Here is a 6,968-nt window from a genome sequence, read left to right on the forward strand (position 1 = left end):
CTGTTGGAATTACAGATATGTGCCATCAAATCTGCCCCATCATGCATCTGGGGCACTGTTAGCGAAGAACTGAACCTGGGACCTGTTGTGTGCTAGACGAGAGTGCTCTACCACTGAGATCCAGCCCCAGCCCTTACATTTCTTAACTCAGTCCAGCTTCACAGCTCTGTGGCGCTCTCCATTCTTCAAGTGGCCTCTGCAAAACGCCGACGACCTTTCCAACACTTGGTGCAGAGGGGAAAGAGGTCAACTCTACAGTGGAGAATGATCAAGGTTGATCTCAGCAGCCCCAAATCACACTCACAGAGTGTCCTCTTATTATGACATCATGGGAGTGACATGTCCTCTGTGATCCTGGAACACAAGATCCCTGTATAACCCCGAGGAAAGCACAGAGCAAACCTCAGAAAAGTGGAGCTCACCAGCGCGTCCCAGATCTTCCCAGTTCATCAAGAGTAAGACAGATCTGAGAAACCAGGACCGCGGTCACAGCCGAGAGGCCCCAAAGAGACTTCACAGCGGTGTGTGTGAGCGACGGCTCAGCAGTTAAGAGCACGGGCTGCTCTTCCAGAGGGACCTAGATTCACTTCCCAGCACCCACAGGGGAGCCGTGCTCACTGGTTTTCTGTCATCTGAGAGGAGGGAGCCTCAGTTGAGAAGGATGCTTACAGAAGGAGGTCTGTAAGGCATTTTCTTAACTAGAGAGTGATGGGGGAGGGCCCAGCCCATGGTGGGTGGGGCCATCCCTCCGAGGGGGGCCTTGGTTATATAAGAAAGCAGGCCAAACAAGCCTGTAACAGCACTCCTCCATGGCTTCTGCCTCAGCTCCTGCCTCCCTGTTCTTGCCCAGCTTGGGTTCCTGTCCTGACTTCCTTCAGTGATGAACAGCGATGTGGAAGTGTGAGCCAAATAAACATTTTCTTCCCCAAGGTGTCTCTGGTCATGATGTTTCATCACAACAATAGTAATCCGGGCTGGAGAGATGGCTCAGTAGTTAAGAGCACTGGCTGCTCTTCTAGAGGACTGGGGTTCAAATCCCAGCACCCACATGGCAGCTCACAACTGTAACTCCAGTTCTAGGGCATCTGACATCATCACACCAATGCACATAAAATGAAGTTAAATAAATTATTTAAAAGAACAACAACAGCAATCCTTACTAGGACAGCAGCTCACAGCCTTTGTAGCTCCGGTTCCAGGGAATCTGACGCCCTCTTCTGGCCTCCATGGACATCAGGCATGAACATGGTGCAGAGATATAGATATGCAGGAAAAACACTCATGTAAAAAATAAAAAGAATTGAGAGGGGAAGGGAGGGAGGGAGAGACTTGGCAGTTAAATATGAGATGTCTTGTGCAGGATTCTGGCTCAGAGAAAAGATATTAGGTCAAGACTAAGGAACCTGAATTAACCAGGGGTTTAGTTAGTAATGACGTGTCAACGTTGGTTTATTCGTTATAACAAATGTTAGTGGGAGGATTGACTGTGACATGTGTGTGTGTGTGAGTTCTCTGTACCTCTTTTTTTCCTTTTTCTTTTTCTTTTTCTTCTTCCCTTTTCCTTTTTATTCTCCCAATGTTGGGGATGGAACCCAGGACCTTGCTTTTGCTAGGCGAGTGCCCTACCACTGATCTAAACTTCCTAATCTTTTCTTGTTTTTGTTTTCATTTTCAAATTAACATTCCTTATTAATTTATTTGCTGTGGCAGAGTATGTGCACATGCCTGAGCACATGTGTGGGGTCAGAGGGCCGCTGCCACCGCCAGGTCCTGAGGACTAAACTCAGGTTAGCTGGTTCAGTGGCCTTCACCAGCCTGGTATCTTTTTTTCCCCTTAGGCAAGGCCCCATAAAACCAAGCCTGTGTAGCCAAGGATGAGCCAAGCCTGCCCACAAACCCCCTATGTAGCCAAGGATGTCTCTGAACTTCCTGCCTTTACCTCCCCAGTTCTGGTAATGCATGCACAAACCACCGCACCCTGGTTTAGGTGATTCTGGGGATCAAACCCAGAGTTTCCCACATGTTAGGTAAGGTCCTCTACCAACTCAGCTGTGTCCTCACCCTTCTGTGGGAGGCTCTGGTTTTTATTCAAGGTCTCACTCTGTATTTCTCTGCAAGTCAAGCTGACCTGGAACTCACTATGTAGACCAAGCTGGCCTCAAACTTGTGATGCGCCCAGCTCTGCCTCCTGAGTGCAGGTGTGACAAGTATGGGCCACCAAGTCTAGCCTCAGTTTCTCCATGAAATTGTCCATGGGGCTGGAGAGATGGTTCAGGAATTAAGAACACATACTGCTCTTGCAAAGGAGCCAAGTTTGGTTCCCAGCACCCACCTTGGGCAGTTCACAACCTCCTGTAACTCCAGCTCTAGGGAATCCAGGGCCCTCTCTAGCCTCTGAGGGCACTGTGCTCATGTGTACATACCCACACAGAGACACACATAAACACGTAATTTTATTTAAAATGAAATAATTCTCTAAAAGCAAATAACAATTTTCTAAAAGAAAACCATTGGGCCGGGCGATGGTGGCGCACACCTTTAATCCCAGCACTCGGGAGGCAGAGCCAGGCGGATCTCTGTGAGTTCGAGGCCAGCCTGGCCTGCCAAGTGAGTTCCAGGAAAGGCGCAAAGCTACGCAGAGAAACCCTGTCTTGAAAAAACAAAAACAAAAACAAAACAAAACAACAACAAAAAAAAAAACATGATATAAAAAAGAAATACTTTAAAGGTTAATAAAGTCCTGTGAGACAAGTGCAATCAGAATCCTCATTTTCTAGGTAACGAAGCTAAAGCATGACAAGCTAGCTTCCCTCATGGAGGCCAAGACTGGGAGTTCTGGCTACGAAGTCGTTTCCCTGCCTCTGAGGGACTGTTCACTCTCCTCCCTCAGCCCAGAAGTTCTCCTGCCCTATCCCCAGCCCAATGGCAGGGTGTTACATTATGAGGGCTGGATTTCTCTACCACTCTCTTCTGGACACTGAACATCTTCGATACATTCATGTCCTGTGTCTGGGGTCCGGACTCCCCAGCCAAGGGAGCTTTTGTCTGCTCCCCTGGGACATTTGGCTGTGTCTGGAGGCATTAAAGGGTCGATCAGTTCTCTCCTTATCCTCGGGGACTGAGCTCAGTTTGTCAGTCTTGGCCACACGTGCCTTTACCTGCCAAGTGATCTCACTGGCCTCGAGGGTTTTTTTTTTTTCATGACCAGAGGGTTTCTGGGTAAATGCTACTGGTGTTACTGAGCAGAGGTCCTGCATGCTGCTGGGCATCCTCTAGTTCCAAGTACAGCTTCCCAACCAAGAATACACACACACACACCCAACTGTCAGTGCTGCAAAGAGTGAGTAATGTGCTCTGATGACCTCCCCAGGACTGGCAACTTCCTGTTGTCCTAGGAAATAGGACATCCTGCAGGTCTGCCGAGAGGCCCCCAGCAAAAGTCAGAGTCTGGTGACTAAAGCGAGACAAGACCGGGGTCCTCTGACAGCCGTGACATACACCCCGTTTTTTTAATTCTCTCTCCCACTTTCCCCGAGAGGACAATGGTATGTGCCTAGCCACATGCCCGAGTTTTGAGTTCGGGAGCCGTGGTGACCACGAGTACAGCAGTGACTCTGGACTGAGAACCCCACCCTGGGGAACAGGCTCGTTCACTAGACTGACTCCCTGACCTCCATCGTGATCCCCTTGGCAGAGGTACAGGATGCTCTATTTCCCGGCGCAGGAGGAAGTTGCGGGCCTTCAAGAGGTCATGTCTGAGTCAGCCTTGGCCTCGGATCCCAAAACTCACAGAAACATGAAAGAGACATCGGCATCGTGGCTGGGAGCCACGGCACCGGCTGGGGAGGCGTGGCCGGGAGCGGGCAGTGCTGAGTCAGCCTTCCTCCGGCTGCCTGCCGACAAGTCATGGCAGCTGCCATGGCTGGGATAAGTCCAGGTTCTCTGGACTCTGGCATCTCTGCATATAAAAGGCAGAGAACACAGGCCCTCTCTGTTGGAGAGAGAACCGAGTCGTCAGAGAGAGCATCTTTAGTGGGTACTGACTCAGCCCTGGGCGTAGCTGTGGGAGAAAGTGGAGCGGATGAGACTTGTCTTTCGGAATGCCGTGCTTGGCGCTTATAAACCGTGGGTCCATTTCTAGTGAGGTACTGGGAAGCAGTCAAGGTCAAACACAGCTTCTGAGGAGAAAGAGAGAGAGATGGGTTGGGGGTGTAGGAGGAGGGTTGCAGCTTTGGGAGCAAGCATCCAGCTTCATTTCTTCCCTTCTGGATTTTGCAAGGAGCTAAAAGCCAACAGATTGCATTCCCAATACTCCCTCCCCATGGGAGGAGCTAGTGAGGGGTGGGAAGGCCCCAGGGTGGAGGCCCCCCTTCTCTGCTTGGGGAGGTGACTTCTGATGCACAGTGGCAGGCCATTGGAGGAGGTGGTCAGCAGGAGCAGGGCAGGTGTCATCCTTGGTGGCAGCCAGTTCCTGTGTCTGGCTTCCTACCAGCCAGCGTGGGTCCCTGTGCTCCAGCAGCTTCCTGGCCCTCAGTTGTCCTCTAGGACACCTGTAAACCAGCTCCTCCTTGCTTGACACAGCTGTCTCCTTGAAGTTTCTGTTTTCCTGATTGGACCCTGATTGATACAGAAAATATCACATGATAAAGGTAAAAATCTATTGCTTCTTATTATAGTGAGGTCCAAAGCAGAAAGGAACCCCCAAACTCTTGGTAATCTTCCCATTAGTGGAAGGGGCCATCACACATCAGCTTGTCTGCTTCAGGGTAAAGCAAAGTGATCCCCAATATGAGTTCACGGATACACAGGGCTACACCCGTCCTCCCCAGTTCTGTCACACACACACACACGCACGCACGCACCTGAAGTCCTGTCTTATTCTTCTGCTATCAGGGGGTCCTTTCTTCTCACTGCCAAACCCAGCCTACTTTCCATGTGTTTTTCATTTCTACTTTTTAGCACTAATGTCAAAGGCCCCCCAAACACCAGCTGAAAGGGGACAGAGCCACAGAGGTGGCCAGATTCTCTCTCCTCAGCCCCTGATGTCATGCCATGGGGCTTTCTGGAGTTCAGGAATCTCCCAGAACTGTGTTGGGAATGCTGTTCACTTGCAGAGGATGTTTTTTTGGAAAGGGAGCCTACAGCTCCATCAGATTGTCAGAGGGATGTGGGACCCAGAAGAGCTCCAGCCAGGAGGTTAGGCTGGACTGTGGGTAGAATGAGCCTTCCTTCAGGCAGAGCAGTGCACAACTGGCCAGGTGTTTACCTGGCAGGGCAGCCCCATGATGATGAAGGTCGTTTCCCCAGGGTAAGGCTCATCCGATGCACTCTGGATGCGCTGCCCACTGTGGTTTCCCCTCAGTGTGGGAAACTTGACCGTGTAATCTGCGGTAATGGGGGAATGTGTTTGTGCTCTCCCGTGAGTCGGGGGAAATACTCCGTTATCTCTACCACTGTGAAATTCATGAAAATATGCTCTATTTGCTTGTGCTGTTTATACTACATTCTTGGTTTTGTTGTTTTTGTTTAGCTTTGTTTTGTTTTTTGGGACATGGTTTCTCTGTGTAGCCCTGGCTGTCCTGGAACTCACTCTGTAGCCCAGGCTGGCCTCAAACTCACAGAGATCTGCCTGCCTCTGCCTCCTGAGTGCTGGGCTTAAAGGTGTGAGTCACCACCTCCTGGCTTATACCACATTCTTTTACGATGACAGCTGTGTATTCCAGTTTGTCCAGAGGGATAAATAATGTGAAGGTGGGCAGGAGGATCAGAGTGATGGGTCCACAAACCAAGGAATTAAGATTAGTGAGCCAGGATCTCTCTCTCTTTCTCTCTCTCTCTCTCTCTCTCTCTCTCTCTCTCTCTCTCTCTCTAATAAAGGGAATTATTGCTTAATTTTTAAAGAGTTTATGTTTGGGTTGATGAAAAGTTTTATAAACATGTTGTTGCACAATATCATGGGTATAATTATTCCAATTGAGTTGGACACTTCAAAATTGCTGAAATGAAAAAATTCTGTATTTGTTTTGTTTTGGTTTTAACTGCAATTTAAAGTAATAATGTAATGTAACAAAACCCACTGACTTGTGCATTTTCCTGGTTGGCTGTTGAATGCTGTAATAATTTGTATATGAAGGAACAAATAACCCAGAAGAGCCGTGGCAGTGACCCTTTAGGTACTACACCACAAAAGGCATGGCCCAGGAGAGAAGTAAGTGGTGAACTTGATTTAATTAAAATAAAAAAAAATGTCAAGAAGAAGACAAGGCTGAAAGAAAATATTTGCAAAAGTCATATCTGAGAAAAGACTGACTCAATGGATGAAGAGCGCTTGCTGTACACACCTGAGGACCTGAGTTCAAATCCTCAGCACCCACAATACAGCTGGGCATAGCCGTACTGTACCCCCAGTGCTGTGGGGACAGAGAAAGGAGGGTCGCCGGGGTCTGCTGGCTGTCAGCCTATTGGGACATGCTCAGTGAGAGACCTGACCCCAGAAAACAGAGCCTGGATGTCCTGCATTGGATTCTGTGCATACACAGGTGCACTCCACACACACACAACTTTTAAATCATACAAGGAACTCTCAAAACTAAACCATAAAATAATGAACTACTAGACATGAGACTCAGACATCTCACCAAAGAAGATGTATAAATAATAAGATATATATGATAAAAAACATTAAAGTTATTTGACATCATATATTATTTTTAAAAATACAGGCCAGGGGTGGTGTCAGCAGCAGCACACGCCTTTAACTCCAGCGCTCAGGAGGCAGAGGCAGGTGGATCTCTGTGAGTTTGAGGCCAGCCTGGTCTACAAAGTGAGTTCCAGGACAGCCAAGGCTGCACAGAGAAACCCTGTCTCAAAAAAAAAAAAAAAAAAAAAAGAAAAAAGAAAAAAAAAGAAAAGAAAGAAAAAACACGAACTAGGGCTGGAATTTTAGGTGGGCACTGCCACAAACAGCT

The 6,968-nt window shown here is 48.5% G+C and overlaps 1 non-coding gene across 1 annotated transcript; it reads left to right on the top strand.

Annotated features, from left to right (window-relative positions):
• The first annotated feature begins 5,258 nt into the window (after positions 1–5,258).
• Positions 5,259–5,422, top strand: LOC121824902 (U1 spliceosomal RNA). Its single transcript, XR_006066908.1, has one exon. It is a non-coding gene; the product is annotated as a U1 spliceosomal RNA (small nuclear RNA).
• Positions 5,423–6,968: the final 1,546 nt, after the last annotated feature.

This window comes from Peromyscus maniculatus, chromosome 21 (assembly GCF_049852395.1).
Source record: "Peromyscus maniculatus bairdii isolate BWxNUB_F1_BW_parent chromosome 21, HU_Pman_BW_mat_3.1, whole genome shotgun sequence".
Classification (NCBI taxonomy): Eukaryota; Metazoa; Chordata; class Mammalia; order Rodentia; family Cricetidae; genus Peromyscus; species Peromyscus maniculatus.